Source organism: Chroicocephalus ridibundus, chromosome 7, assembly GCF_963924245.1.
Source record: "Chroicocephalus ridibundus chromosome 7, bChrRid1.1, whole genome shotgun sequence".
Taxonomy (NCBI): domain Eukaryota; kingdom Metazoa; phylum Chordata; class Aves; order Charadriiformes; family Laridae; genus Chroicocephalus; species Chroicocephalus ridibundus.
Window position 1 is genome coordinate 27,289,640 of NC_086290.1, and position 12,729 is coordinate 27,302,368.

Below are 12,729 nucleotides of genomic sequence, written 5' to 3' on the forward strand. Positions count from 1 at the left end.
AGCCATTCATATAAAAATCATATCAGGTTGTCATATGAACCCACAGAAAATAATGTAAATATTCCAATTCCAGTTTGGGAAATCTAGAGTGAGATCTTTGTGTTTCTGAGCGGCTGCTGACAACATGCAGACTACAGAAGGGAAGGGGGTTAGGCCACTTTACAAGTATATATCCCTGTTTAAAAACAGTATCTCAAAAAATTGTACAGATAGAATCAAAGTTGACAGAAGTTGCCACAGTTCCACTCCCAAAAATGAATATATTTTTCCCAGTTTAATTATCCAGATACATATCTTAAATCAAAACCACACCCAAGCCCTTGTTTCCAGCGGTTTCCTTCTCTGAGTAGTCGGCAGGAGCAGACCCAGCAGCATCTTACAGGTTAGCAGCCACCTCCACTTCCTGCTTCCAGGCCTCTCTGCTCAGTTCCCATGCCAAGCTCCATAGCCAGGAGGGAAAAAAGAGACTTGCACATGTTCTTGCTTGCATATGTGTGTTCTCCCACACACGCACCACCAGACAATATATATAGAGAGAAACACTTAATCTCTTATTTTATGCTGTGCCAAAACGTGGGGAACAGGTGCATTGATGTGAGCTGTCTGTACCTTACTGTACTTCTAGTGAATTAATCATTGCTCTCTTCTTTTTCTTATCTTTTTTAAACTTTGTTTCTGGTGCCAAGTCCTTTTTCTGCTTTAGACAGCTCTACAGCTATAATCTCTAACGATTTTCGGTGGCAATTCCAGTGTAGGGAACTCCCTCTCCCCCTGCCCACAACCCTCATTCCTGCCCTGCCCCATCCTGCCTGTTGTGCTGACATGGTTGTTTGTAGGGGCACACAGGAACTGGTTCAAGGAACTGAGTTTTCACTTTAAAACAGAGGAATATTTTAACCCGAACCTGGTCCCTCGCCTATTTTTCTACACCTCTTTAAAAAGATTTGTCTCAAAAGTCGAGAAGCAGGTGTGGGTCAGGAAAAACCAGCTGAGGACAGAACCTCTTTAAAGATCGTAGCCGAGAAAGAATGTGAAACTGCACAGTTAAACTGTAGCAGGTATTTATTTAACTAGTTGAAGAAGTAATATAGAGCTTGGGAGGTACGGTTAAAGTCCTGTTTGCCATTAACTACAAAGCAACGCAGAGAGAGATCAAGTCAATCTTCGAGTGTGCCACTGATGTTTGAAATGTATTCATTAAACAAAGAAACTGCAGGAACAGTAAGTACCTTTGAAATAATTACTATTTTTAACATCATTTTCCTGCAGAACTTATTTGGTTTAAGGGCTGCAGGTGACTATTTTACAGTTTTATTAATTATATGTTCTTGCTACAGTGCAAGAACATGATTTTTTGCTTTTTTTGGTTTGAAGGCTTTTTTCGTGCCCCAAAATATTGTTGCATAATAGATTTACCCACTTGTAACTAACTGTCTACGTCACTTTTCTTGGAGAAAATTTGCATTAAGTTGTACTTCAAGATAAGAACACAGTCTACCCATTTAAGAAGGATGAAAACAGTTGTATGGGAAACTTCTGGCCGAGAGCAAAGGTTTTCCTAGAAAATCCTGGTTTACTAAGAAGATCTTTTGCTGCTTCCTCAGTTTTCCATCATTCTTCAAGATTAATTATCAGTAAGAAAATACAGTTCAAATGCTGACACACTTTATTTCACAGTTCATGATTTACTCAAATAAAATTCTCAGTTTGGCTCTTTGAGAACAGTGTATTTAGGATTTTATACAGTACTATTAATCAATAACTACTTAGCTGTTTAGGCCTTGTTTTAAAGTTCAAATCTATATTTTGCCACATTTTAAAATATCTAATGTCCTCCTAGGAAACTTCAAAGCAGTGTTAGTATCCAAGGTATCAACAAAGAGGTGGCTGATGGGTTTGGTGAATATTTTCATTACTTCGGAATACAGAAAAAAATCTTTTCCAGAACAAGGAAAACATCATTTTAGCGGTTCTTGTATCGACTTCTTTTAATTGGAACACAAACCCACTAACATAAAATTCTAGTGAAGTTTTTAAATTAATGGTGTTCAGACACTCAACCTGGTTGAAGTTCTCCCCATGACTAAAACAGTAGCTAAAATTGTTTGACATTTAGGAACCTGTAGGGTCATTTCTGTCAAAGGGAGGAATTGATAATATTCAGAACATATTGTTGCAGACAGCCACACTTAGGAAGAATTTATGCAAAATCAGCAGAATAAGAGCAAATACTCTTTTCCCAATCTGGCTTTCCACTCAACTCTCTGCCCCAAGGCGTTCTGCTTCTGACCTCTCTCTTAGTGTCTGCCTGCATCTTTCCTCGTCTGCTGGTTTTCCTTTGGTAACATATTTGATATGAAACAATTTCCTAGAATCTGTATTTGTGATTGGTGTCTATACGGCTTAGTTTTTGTCGGGCATTGCCATTTTGCTCAAATATCAGCTTCTCTCTCTTCTTAAATATGTCTGTCAATATCCATAGGTTGGGTTTGATGGTGTGAATGTCTTCCAGCTTAAAGAGAGAAGGGTGAAAGCTCATAAACTTTTCATTTTGACTTTAACTTCCTATTCAGCTTGTTCCAGCTCTTACAATGGGTAGCGCCTTGTCTTTATTCAGACAAGTAAGAAATCACACTTCCCTTCTCTGCTTATTAAATCTACAAGAATCTGAGATGGGGAGCCAAAGCTGTCTTAGTTTCTTATTGCCACGTATCACAGTAGCTTCAAAGCACTTGGGTTTAGAAAGCTGCTTCTGTTCTCATCCAGGAGCAAATGGGAAGGAGGGAGCCAATGCCTGGAGTCTGAATTATTTTTTTTGCCGTTGTCGCTTGGGGTTGGAAAACTTGTGTTACACCTTTTGCTGCAATATGGCTAAGCCTAAAGGCTTAATCTAATATTACATCCGAAGTTATACTACAAATATTATTTTATTTGTTATTTTTGGAGACTGTATGATGACAGCATTGGTTTTCATTCCAGATTACATCTAAAATAAGAAAAAGGAAGACAGATTTCCTAACAAGCAATATCTGTTTATCATTAGTTGCCAAGAAACTGTACAGTAGCTTAGAGAAATGGAGTGGTTTTTTCTATGGCTTGGGAGTCCGGACCGTTGCGGGAACTTATGAAATTGTGAATCCAAAGGTTTTGTAAAATTTATGTCTTGGGAATGAAAATGTGGGTTTAATTTATTGAATACTGAAGGCAACACAGAATAATTTTTCAGACTAAAATCCTCGAAGAGGCATTAATGTAATAATGTGACCAGAATTGTTTTCATATCTGGTCATTCCGTCTCCATTCACACAGCTCACAGTCTGTCAGCTACGAGCTCTTATTTGCTTGTATACCTGTTCAAGAGTGCAAGAGATAGACCAAGAGATAGCCCTTCCAGTACTGTGATCAGCTGCGCATCATTAACTAATCACAAACTAAAGTAATTACTGATGCTTATGTACATAATATTCCTGAACAATATCTACAAAACCATTGTTTCTATAGCAGTTTTGTAAATATGAGCCCGAATTAACTATCAAGTATAATCAGTTTATTGAACTCAATGCAATAATTGATTCAACAAAATCCTTGACCACAAAAATATATAGGATAGAAGAGCAAAGATCTGAATATAGGTCAGCAGTTGTCCGTATTTTCAGTAATTGAACCATTTCTCTAACTCTGTAGAAATAAAGGGCAAGCATACAGAGTCAAGAATTTTTCTTTCTGGCAGTGTAATGACACTTAAATCCTAGTCAGAACCAAAGTTAATCAAAGGAGCAGGCTTCACAACAAGTATTAACTGTAATTTTAAATACCCTGCAATGAAGTAGAGCATTAACTTTCATAATCTTTCAAAACATGGGTATGCCACTGGAAAAAGTTATGTACCTGCAGGTGCAATAGCTAAAACTGTTTAAATAACTGCATTTAAGGGCTTTCTGAAACTGTTCTGTGATATTCGATGGAAAAATAACTAAAAATTACTTTCTCCATAATCATTTGAGCCTACTAGCATAACCATAAGATTAAAAAAAAAGCACCTATTCTTCTTCAAAATTTATTTAAGTGTTGTGACAGATGACATACGAGAAACAAATCAGATAAATATCAATGCCTAAGCAATATCTCCAGGAGCAAGTGGATTGCATGAGTAGATGTAAGTTTAGCAAAAGGATTGAGACATTGTCTCTTGCCCCTTTCATGTCCTGAGGGTATTCATATCTACTGTAATCAAAGTGCTCACTTACCCTGGCTCAGATTCAGAGTTAAGTCAGACTCTGAGTTGTGAGTTGCTCCTGTTTGCTCAGTCTGCCTCCCCTTTAACTTACCAACATAGCTTTCATTAACATCAATAAAAATTGGTATTGTTTTTACCATCCCTGGAGGTTTTTAGCATCCCTGGAGGTATTTAAAAGACGGGTAGACATTGAGCTTAGAGATAAGTTTAGTGATGGTTTTTGTCAGTGTTAGGTTGATGGTTGGACTGGATGATCTGAAAGGTCCCTTCCAACCGAGGCAATTCTATGATTCTACATTGGCAACACTTTGCACCCCTGCAAACATTCTTATGCTGAACCATAGCTTTATTGATTAAAAATTTTGCCTCTGGATGTTGTTAAGTTCTGCAATTAAGAACTACAGGATAAAGGCAAAGATCTCCAAGTCAATATTCAAGATTTGGAACTGGCTAACCCACTAGTGGTATCTTGCTATTCTTTTTTAAAAGAATGTTTCGTTGATTATATTTATCATTTTTAAAATTTAACAGCAACCTCTCCCCCAAGGTTCAAATATGGGAACATTTCGGTGTTTCTCCTGTAGCTGATTCACAATAGTAACCCCCCAGAAGCACAGAATTCCCCTCTTAGTGAGGAATCCTTTCAGATCGGGTACGCTTAGACCTACTGCATAACAACGTACAGGTGAAGCATGTAAAATGTCTCAGAAAAGGTAGCTCAAAGCAACACTTCTTGTGTGTGTCCAACACGCATATGACAATCACGGATGCCATGCACATGCTGCTGACATTCCCAGACTGCTGTCTCTGTTGTCAAGATCCTAGCGAGATATGACACAAGTGATGGATCTCTAGACAGAGTTAACGTAACAAACGAAGCAAACATTATATTATCAGATTAAGATTCTGGGGCCCAAATTTTCAAGAGGTTCACAAAAATTGTAAATAAGACTAGAATTCCCAAAGTATATGACAGTTTTTTTATAAAGGCTCAGTTCTTAGCTTGCCAAGCATACCTGAAAATATGTCCATGTATGTCCATAGGTGAGACATAATTAGTTCAGAAAAACTTCCCCTAGTAATAGGTATTTGGAAATGGTACAAATAGGTATAATAATGGCCTGACAAAGTCATCTCTCAACTGAGGCTCGGAATAAACTCTCCACTTTCCTCATGCAGCATGCAGTTACATATTTTTGTCTCCTGATCTGCTTTTCTGGGAGCCTTTTGAGCCAGAAAATTACTATCCAACTCGTTTAATAACAAGAGACGAGAGCTAAGGAACAGCTATCATACAAGAGGTATATCGGTCATTTCGAGCAAATCAACCGTCTCTACAAACTTAGAGGAGAAAGCCAAATGGCACATATTCAAACACAAAATTATAATCGCCAATAGCAATATAGCGCAAATCCTCAGCTACCCAAACTCTTCTAGATTGAAGAGCCCTATTTTTACTCCCTCTTTAATACCTATCATCTTGACATCTAAAGACTGTATACAAAAATACAGTCTTTAGACTTTTTTAGCAGTATGCCACTATAGGCTGTTTGCTGCTCTTCTCACAGTATGAGTTTTAAGTGTTCGAGTCCATTGGTTTCACTTCTGAAAGGAAGAGAGGAGAGAAAGCCAAACCCACAAGATGAATTTTCACTTTGTCCTGTTTATTTCCAGTAAAAAAATGGCACTAAAAAAATGGCACAAATAAAATGTGCCAGGCCCAGTGCCTTTGAAGTTCTTCGAGGAAGTGATATACATCCTCACAAACTCTCACATCCATGGCAAAACAGGGAGAACAAGTGGATAAGGGAAGCTATGGGCTGGGTAGCTTAATACCACAACTCTCCTTAGCTGCTAAAACATCCCCATGAGGTTATAGATGGTCAAGGAGTCTGAAGCTGCTCTGAATTATGCCTGGGACTCATTCCAGAAAAGGAACTGCCAAAGTGACATAAACTGTCTCTCTCCTTCCCAGCTATGCCAATGATTTCTCTGTTGCAGGCTTATTGTTATTGGGACTCCCTGAAGAATCCCAGGCACATAAACACATCGTGTTATAAGGAAGGAGAGACACTGTTACCCCTTGTAGAAGCATCAGACCACATCAGCTTTGTCTTTAAGAGGCCGTGTAGACTGTCCCCATGGCTTTCTGGGGTGACACAGAAGGAGGAATACACTTATGAACACTACTTCCAAAATGAACATTGCGTGCTTGCAAATAAGAGCAGTAGAAAATAGAACTAACAAGGGAAAATTCAGCATTTAGCCTAATTTTTATTTGTCAGTGGAAACTACTGTTGCAACACTTAATAAGAATATTCTCATATTACACAAGCAAAGATGAGAAAGCAGTACTGTTGACACTTGAACAGTACTGTTGACCTTTGAACACTGAGGATGTGAAGACCAACCTTGTATTAAATTTTACTCAGTGGAGTCAGAATAACGAGCGGAGAACTCCTGCAGAGTGTTCCCATCTCTCTTTTCTCCTCAGCAGTCAACTGTGCTTGAGCTACCAATACTGCTGTAGGTTCTAGCAAAAGACTACAGCTGTAAACCAGCTTTGAAGAAACAATAATCTGTAAAAGGAAATTCTCCTCCATATTGTCACACTCGTTCTTTAAATAGATATATTGGCAGGCTTTTGTCTTACTACTAATTATTTGTCATAGTCCACATCCATGTTGTATAGCCTCTCTCTAATTTCCTCTGATTTCCATCTTAAATTATTAGGATTATTAAATTATTAAATTATATCTCTGCTTCTGTATTGACCACCAAGAATCTCCAAGTATTTGTTTTCTTTTATATTTTTGTAAACCAGTTGCGGCAATGGAAATGAGGCCTGATCAGTATATTTTGTTTAGCAGGTATAAAGTCTTTCATTTAGGCAATATTATAGAAGTGCCTACCGTGAACTCTAAAGCAGCTGGGAGTTTAATTGATTCCTCGAAGTGCAATGAAAGTAGAGCAGACAAAAAATGACAGAGTTGTTGCTGATGCAAATGAAAATGTTACAGCAAAGCAGCTGGGGAGAATACTGTAGATGTTTACATTTTCCCAACATGCTTACATTGTTTCTTCCACATTTTCCAGGCAAACCTCACCTGGTTTTGCTCAAGGCCTGGAATGCCGCGAATTGTGTACAGCACCTAATATTTATTCATGCCATTGTCAAGAACATCTTTGCAGCTCCTGCCAAAGTCTGTCATTGAATGTGTTTGTTCAGCTGCATGGCAAAAATATAATACACAGTCATCATTTTTACTTCGTCACCTACTCAATATTTTTCTTCTCCGATTAAATTAACTCATAAATACTGTGCATTTCATGCCAGAAAAATCTTACTACATCCATTCAACTAACACCCATTTGTACATTTTCATATCCTTGAACATTTAGATACTTCAATAATAAGTTCTGAAACAACGGAGAAGCCAAATATAACTGGGACTCTGGAAACACTAATCACAATTCAAGAAGATTATATATTCAGGCAAAACTTTCTGCTAAGCTTAATTTCGTCATTACTCGCCATCAACCTTAGAAAGCTGCATATGAATGGAGAAAACACAAGGATAGTAAAGGATTTGGTAAAAAAAAAAAAAAAAAAAAGTTTAATACCAATCTACATTTCCACAGGGGGATATTGACTGCAGCACAGGTGACAAAGAATAATGTTAGTTAGCGTGAGTGAAAACAGAGCATACCAGGGATCCTGGCTAGACACTTCAGTTTCTAACCCAATGGTCTGTGAACTTCATTGCTCCTGCTACCCATGGTAGGTAAAGCATGGATACTCTCTTGCGCTGTAAACACATCTCTTACCTCGGATGGCACAGAAACTGCAGCTTACAGACATTTGACTTTGTGTCAGCGAATCACTGGAAAGTAAGACTCCCCTGGGAGGTCTCTGCCCTCTCTAGGCAAGTTTAATTTATGAGATGTTCCTCTTAAACCTATTCTTAAACATTTTCAGTGATGAAGGCTCCACAGCCCTATCAAAAAATCAGTTTTGCCATCTTTAGAGTCAGTAAGCTTTTTCCAAAAGTCTAATTTGAATTTGCCAGAGCAAATTTGTTCTATCTACCAGAGAGAACAAATAATTCCCGTAAAGGGCTGTTGTAAATAAAATCTCTTTTCCCATGCTCCATCAGTCTTTATTCTAGAGAAAGAAACACAATACACCTCTTCCAATTTTTCACGTATGTCATGTTGTTGTGACCTGGTTATTCTCCCTTGGACTCTAACTACTTTGTGTCTTTCTAGGAGTTTGGTGCCCCAAAACCTGACATAATACACTGGCGCAGGCCTTAAACAGTGCTGAGACGGTTGCTCAAGACAATGCAACATGGTATCAAAGAGTCAGAATATCTGTGACCTATCACTTTTCCACTTCACTTGTGTCCAGTTACCCTGTTTTAAAAGTAAGGGAAATTTATTTGACGTGATTAGTTACTAACAAATTCCCAGTCATCAAGTGGGTGAATTTCACAAATTTGTACTTGGCTGCTACTTATTTCTTTCTCTTCTTTTGGGGTTTAAAAATTCATTTTGAATTATGTAAAAAAATCTTGCATGTGGCTAGCCAGAATTTCTTTGCTCTTCCTCTCCCTTTCTGAAAGAACTGGTATTACATTTGACTTTTTACAGTTTTTCTCATTATTCTTTCCTGTGTCCTCCAAAAAAACTGCCAGCAAATCTGAGGTGGCCACGATGTACTTCATTCTGGGATAATTAAGAAGTGTGCCAAAAAAATTAAAAACATTTGTCCTGCCCTTACTGCATTCTAGGTGGAGGTTTTACCCCTTTTAGCTGGTGTTAATTACATTAGCCGGGTGCTACAGTTGATGTATTTAGTAGAGTCTGATCCAATAAAAGGTACAAAATATTTCAGCTGTCACAGCAGATATACTCTTTTCTCTTGAGCTTACTTCCCAGTTCTCTGACTTCAGAAGAGTTTATCTTCCTGAAGACTATTTTTACTTTTGCTGATTTACTTTCTTCTGTTCCTATGCATTGTGAGTTCTGCCTGTCACAATCACATCACCCAAGTAATGTTGCCCTTGATGTCCTACAATGGAATAGTGTCATACTTTATGTACATGCTTCAGACCTCAGTTTCTTACCATTCACACAGAGGAAAGTATCAAACAAACGATGAAGTGCATTCTTTGTCTCCCTTTCAGGATTGTAAAAAGTCAAGGCCCAGTCACAATGTGCACCCCTGACCACAGTGCACAGCATTTATGAAGGCAGCCTGCAAATGTGAACAGAAATAAGGAAGTAACATGGAATAGGCCCCCAACCAGCAAACTGAGAAAGATGAGTTGTGACTTATCTAGTCCTGGCTGAGAGGTCTAGTTCTGTCATGGGGCTGAAAAGATGTCTGACAATAATAATTCCTCTGATAAAGGCAAAAAATACAAGAAGTCTGGTTCTGAATTCAAAGTCCAAAAAGGACCCTGCAGCTAAACCGAATCCAGATTAAAATGAGACTCATCTTCACTGAGCTTTAAACATGGTCCCTACATTTTCATTATCCAGTACAACAGTGCTAGGGAAGGTGACTTCCCTACTTTCTTCGCTGGTCTTGCTTCAAGCAAAGCACAGATGTCATCAGACCTGAGAGGGTGCCTGGGACCTGTTCAGAAAGTCCAAAAGATCCTGAAGTTTACCTTCTGCCAAGGGGAAGCCAGTAAGTGAATGTCTGACAAAGTCTCTTAAAAATTGGAAAACAGCCTCTAAGAAAAAAACAAACCCAAACTCTCAACTCTTTTGGAAGACTGGTTTACCTTCAGTCCTTCCCTTTTAATTAGCACCAACCAGGAATTTGCTGACCAGCGTGTTCCACAATATGTCGTTACCAACAGTTTGGAAATTAAAGCACACAGAGTACAGGCCCTTAGAAGATTCTGCTACTTCATTATAAAAAATATCCTTCACTTGATCTTCCAGATTTAATGCTTTGTAGTAAACCCTAACTGTGAGATTGCCTATGTCTGTTTCTTCTTTATCATCATGCATGTGCTTTGAGCTCCATTTTAGACATCAGACCACATGATATCCTTCCTTGCTTTTAACCTGCTTCTACTTCCTGAATGATCTGTATCCTTTATATTAATATTCCAGCCATATGAATTCTCCCACCAAGAGAGTGGGAGAATCTCTCTGTTATGCCAGTTCAGCTGTAATCATGATCCATTCTTAAGATTTTCAGGTTTTCTTGTTTATTCTTTATATTTTTTCCATTAGTATGACTGTTAAAAACACTCATGACTGACTTGCTGTTTTGTTTCTTGTCCTTGTGACTTTATTATGAATAAACATCTCTCTATTACTTGTAGTTTTTTGACCCTTTTGCATGTTGGTGGTGTTTATTTTAGTATATAGGGTTTTGCCAGCTCTCCCCTTAACTCTTAGATTAAAGCCATTCTTTCAAGATTAGCAAATGACTGTTCAAAGATGTAGTTCTTCTTTTACTGTGGGTTCAATATCTGCCCAGCAACTTACAGAATATCATTAATAGTCAAAGCAAGCTAACATCCTTCCAGAGTCACAGGCATAGCTACACAGTCATTTTCAGGCTGCAGCTTGACTGTCAAACCAGAAGTTCCGCAGGAGTCCCACCTGAGTTTCTGATCTCCATATCTCTGCCCCTTTCCGCAGATCTTTTCATCTGCCCCGCATCACTTCCAGCAGTATCTCTGTGGCAGGAGAGGAAGATGCAATGGAGATCAATGAGGCAGATGAGTTGCAGAAATAGTGACACTTTGACCCAGATTTCTGGGAAGCAGTATGTCTGACAGGAGACGTTAATGCTGTCCTGAAAGTGATGGTACTTATTTGCCACCAACCTTTTTTCCCTTTTGTGGAAGTGGCTGCCTGTCCATGAACCTCGCACTTCTTGGTGGTTTCGGCTTTTCCCCTATTATCGCTGAGGCATTCAGTCTTACTGTGGTCAGAACAGGTCTAACTCTCAATGTTAGCAGGTGGCTGGCACGTTGTCAGACACTTGCCCTATGAAATGCAATGGACTAGACATTCCCCCCTTCATTACTGGACATCACCTAATCTAGTTTACGTTATCTATTGGTCTATTTTCTTCAGCGGTGATTGTATGTATCCTGTTTTGTGATAACAGATGCATCCCTCCGTGACCACTTGCAGCCCCCTTCCCTGCTTCATAAGAGATTTTACTAGCAACCACAATCCAAACCAGATGTCCGTTCCTACCCAGCCTTCTTTGGACGAGAATGTAGGTCACACTCCCTACAAATCTCATGCAGGACTGGAGCCAAGGCATACAGGATCAGGTCCCCATCTGGGCACGGCATTCAGTTTCCTAATTGCTTGCACAAACCAGGATGTTATATGTATAAAGAATTACATTATTTGCTGCACTTCACCAAAGCATAGTAGAAAACCTGTAGTTTCAGGGTGGAAGGGAAAAGGGGGAGGAAGAGCAAGACAGAGGCAGCTTTAAACCATATACATGCCTCTGGGGGACGCTTCAAGAGCCCAAGTAACTAAGTTATGGTGCACCCTGAGGTGTTAATGGGCTGCCCCAAAGCCAACAGCAACTGAAAATCCACGTAATTAGGCAATGGAAACTCTCCCTCCAGTCTCAACATAGCCCCATGCCAGTCAGAAGCTTTTTCCTCAGTTACTGAGCAGAAGGAATGTTACCCTGCCCAGATCTATTAAACTGCTCCTTAGACCTCTGTAGCTGGAGTACAGGAACCGCAGCCCAGATAATATGTTGCTTTTTCCTGCAGAAGGCTGACACTCTCTTTGTCAAAGATGAAATAGTCTTTTTTATCGTATGACCAGAATATGGCCATCACCTGGCCAAAATGCTGGCTGGCTGGATACATACCTGCCACCTGAGCAGCATTCCTGACATGTGGCAGTCACCTAATGGGAGGAGCCAAGAGAGGCAGTTTTCTTGCCATATGAAAACTGGCGGTGACTATTCAGCTGCCAGAGATAAGGGCAGAAAACTAACGGGAGAAGAGCAGGTCCTCGATCACTTTCTCTTTGAAGTTTTATTACAGCAGAACTTCCTTCTGAATATTCGGCTGGCTGCAGCAGGAGTGCTGCGCTTCAGCAGGCCTCGGTCAAACCCCCTCTGATGAACATTAACATGGAGGCTTGGGAAAAACTTCTATACTCCAGAACACTTTAGGATCTGCTAAATAACCTGAGATTAGCCTCTGCTAAGAGTTGTACGTAGTGGGAAAGGAAGCCTTTTGTTAAAGGTTTTACAGCTATTATTTGCTTTGGGTTTTGTTTTGTTTTCCAGGAAAGGAAAATAAAATTAGTTTAACAAGTAGGTTTCAAATTTTTACAAGATAAATTGATAGGTTTTTTGCAGTGATTCTCATGTTTTTACATTATGGCACCCATTTAAATTACCCTGTTAGTCCAGAGTGGTGGAAAACCTGGTGAATACATATGGAACCCTTAACTTGCCTTTCCAACTATTTGAA

The 12,729-nt window shown here is 39.2% G+C and overlaps 1 long non-coding RNA gene across 2 annotated transcripts; it reads left to right on the forward strand.

Moving 5' to 3' along the window:
• Positions 1-1,105: 1,105 nt before the first annotated feature.
• Positions 1,106-10,532, forward strand: LOC134518727 (uncharacterized). Of its 2 annotated transcripts, XR_010072040.1 has the most exons (4): positions 1,106-1,221; positions 7,880-8,018; positions 8,507-8,664; positions 9,427-10,532. It is a non-coding gene; the product is annotated as an uncharacterized LOC134518727 (long non-coding RNA). The 2 variants fall into 2 exon arrangements; XR_010072041.1 differs by lacking the exon at positions 7,880-8,018 and having other exon boundaries at positions 1,131-1,221.
• The last annotated feature ends 2,197 nt before the right edge of the window (positions 10,533-12,729 follow it).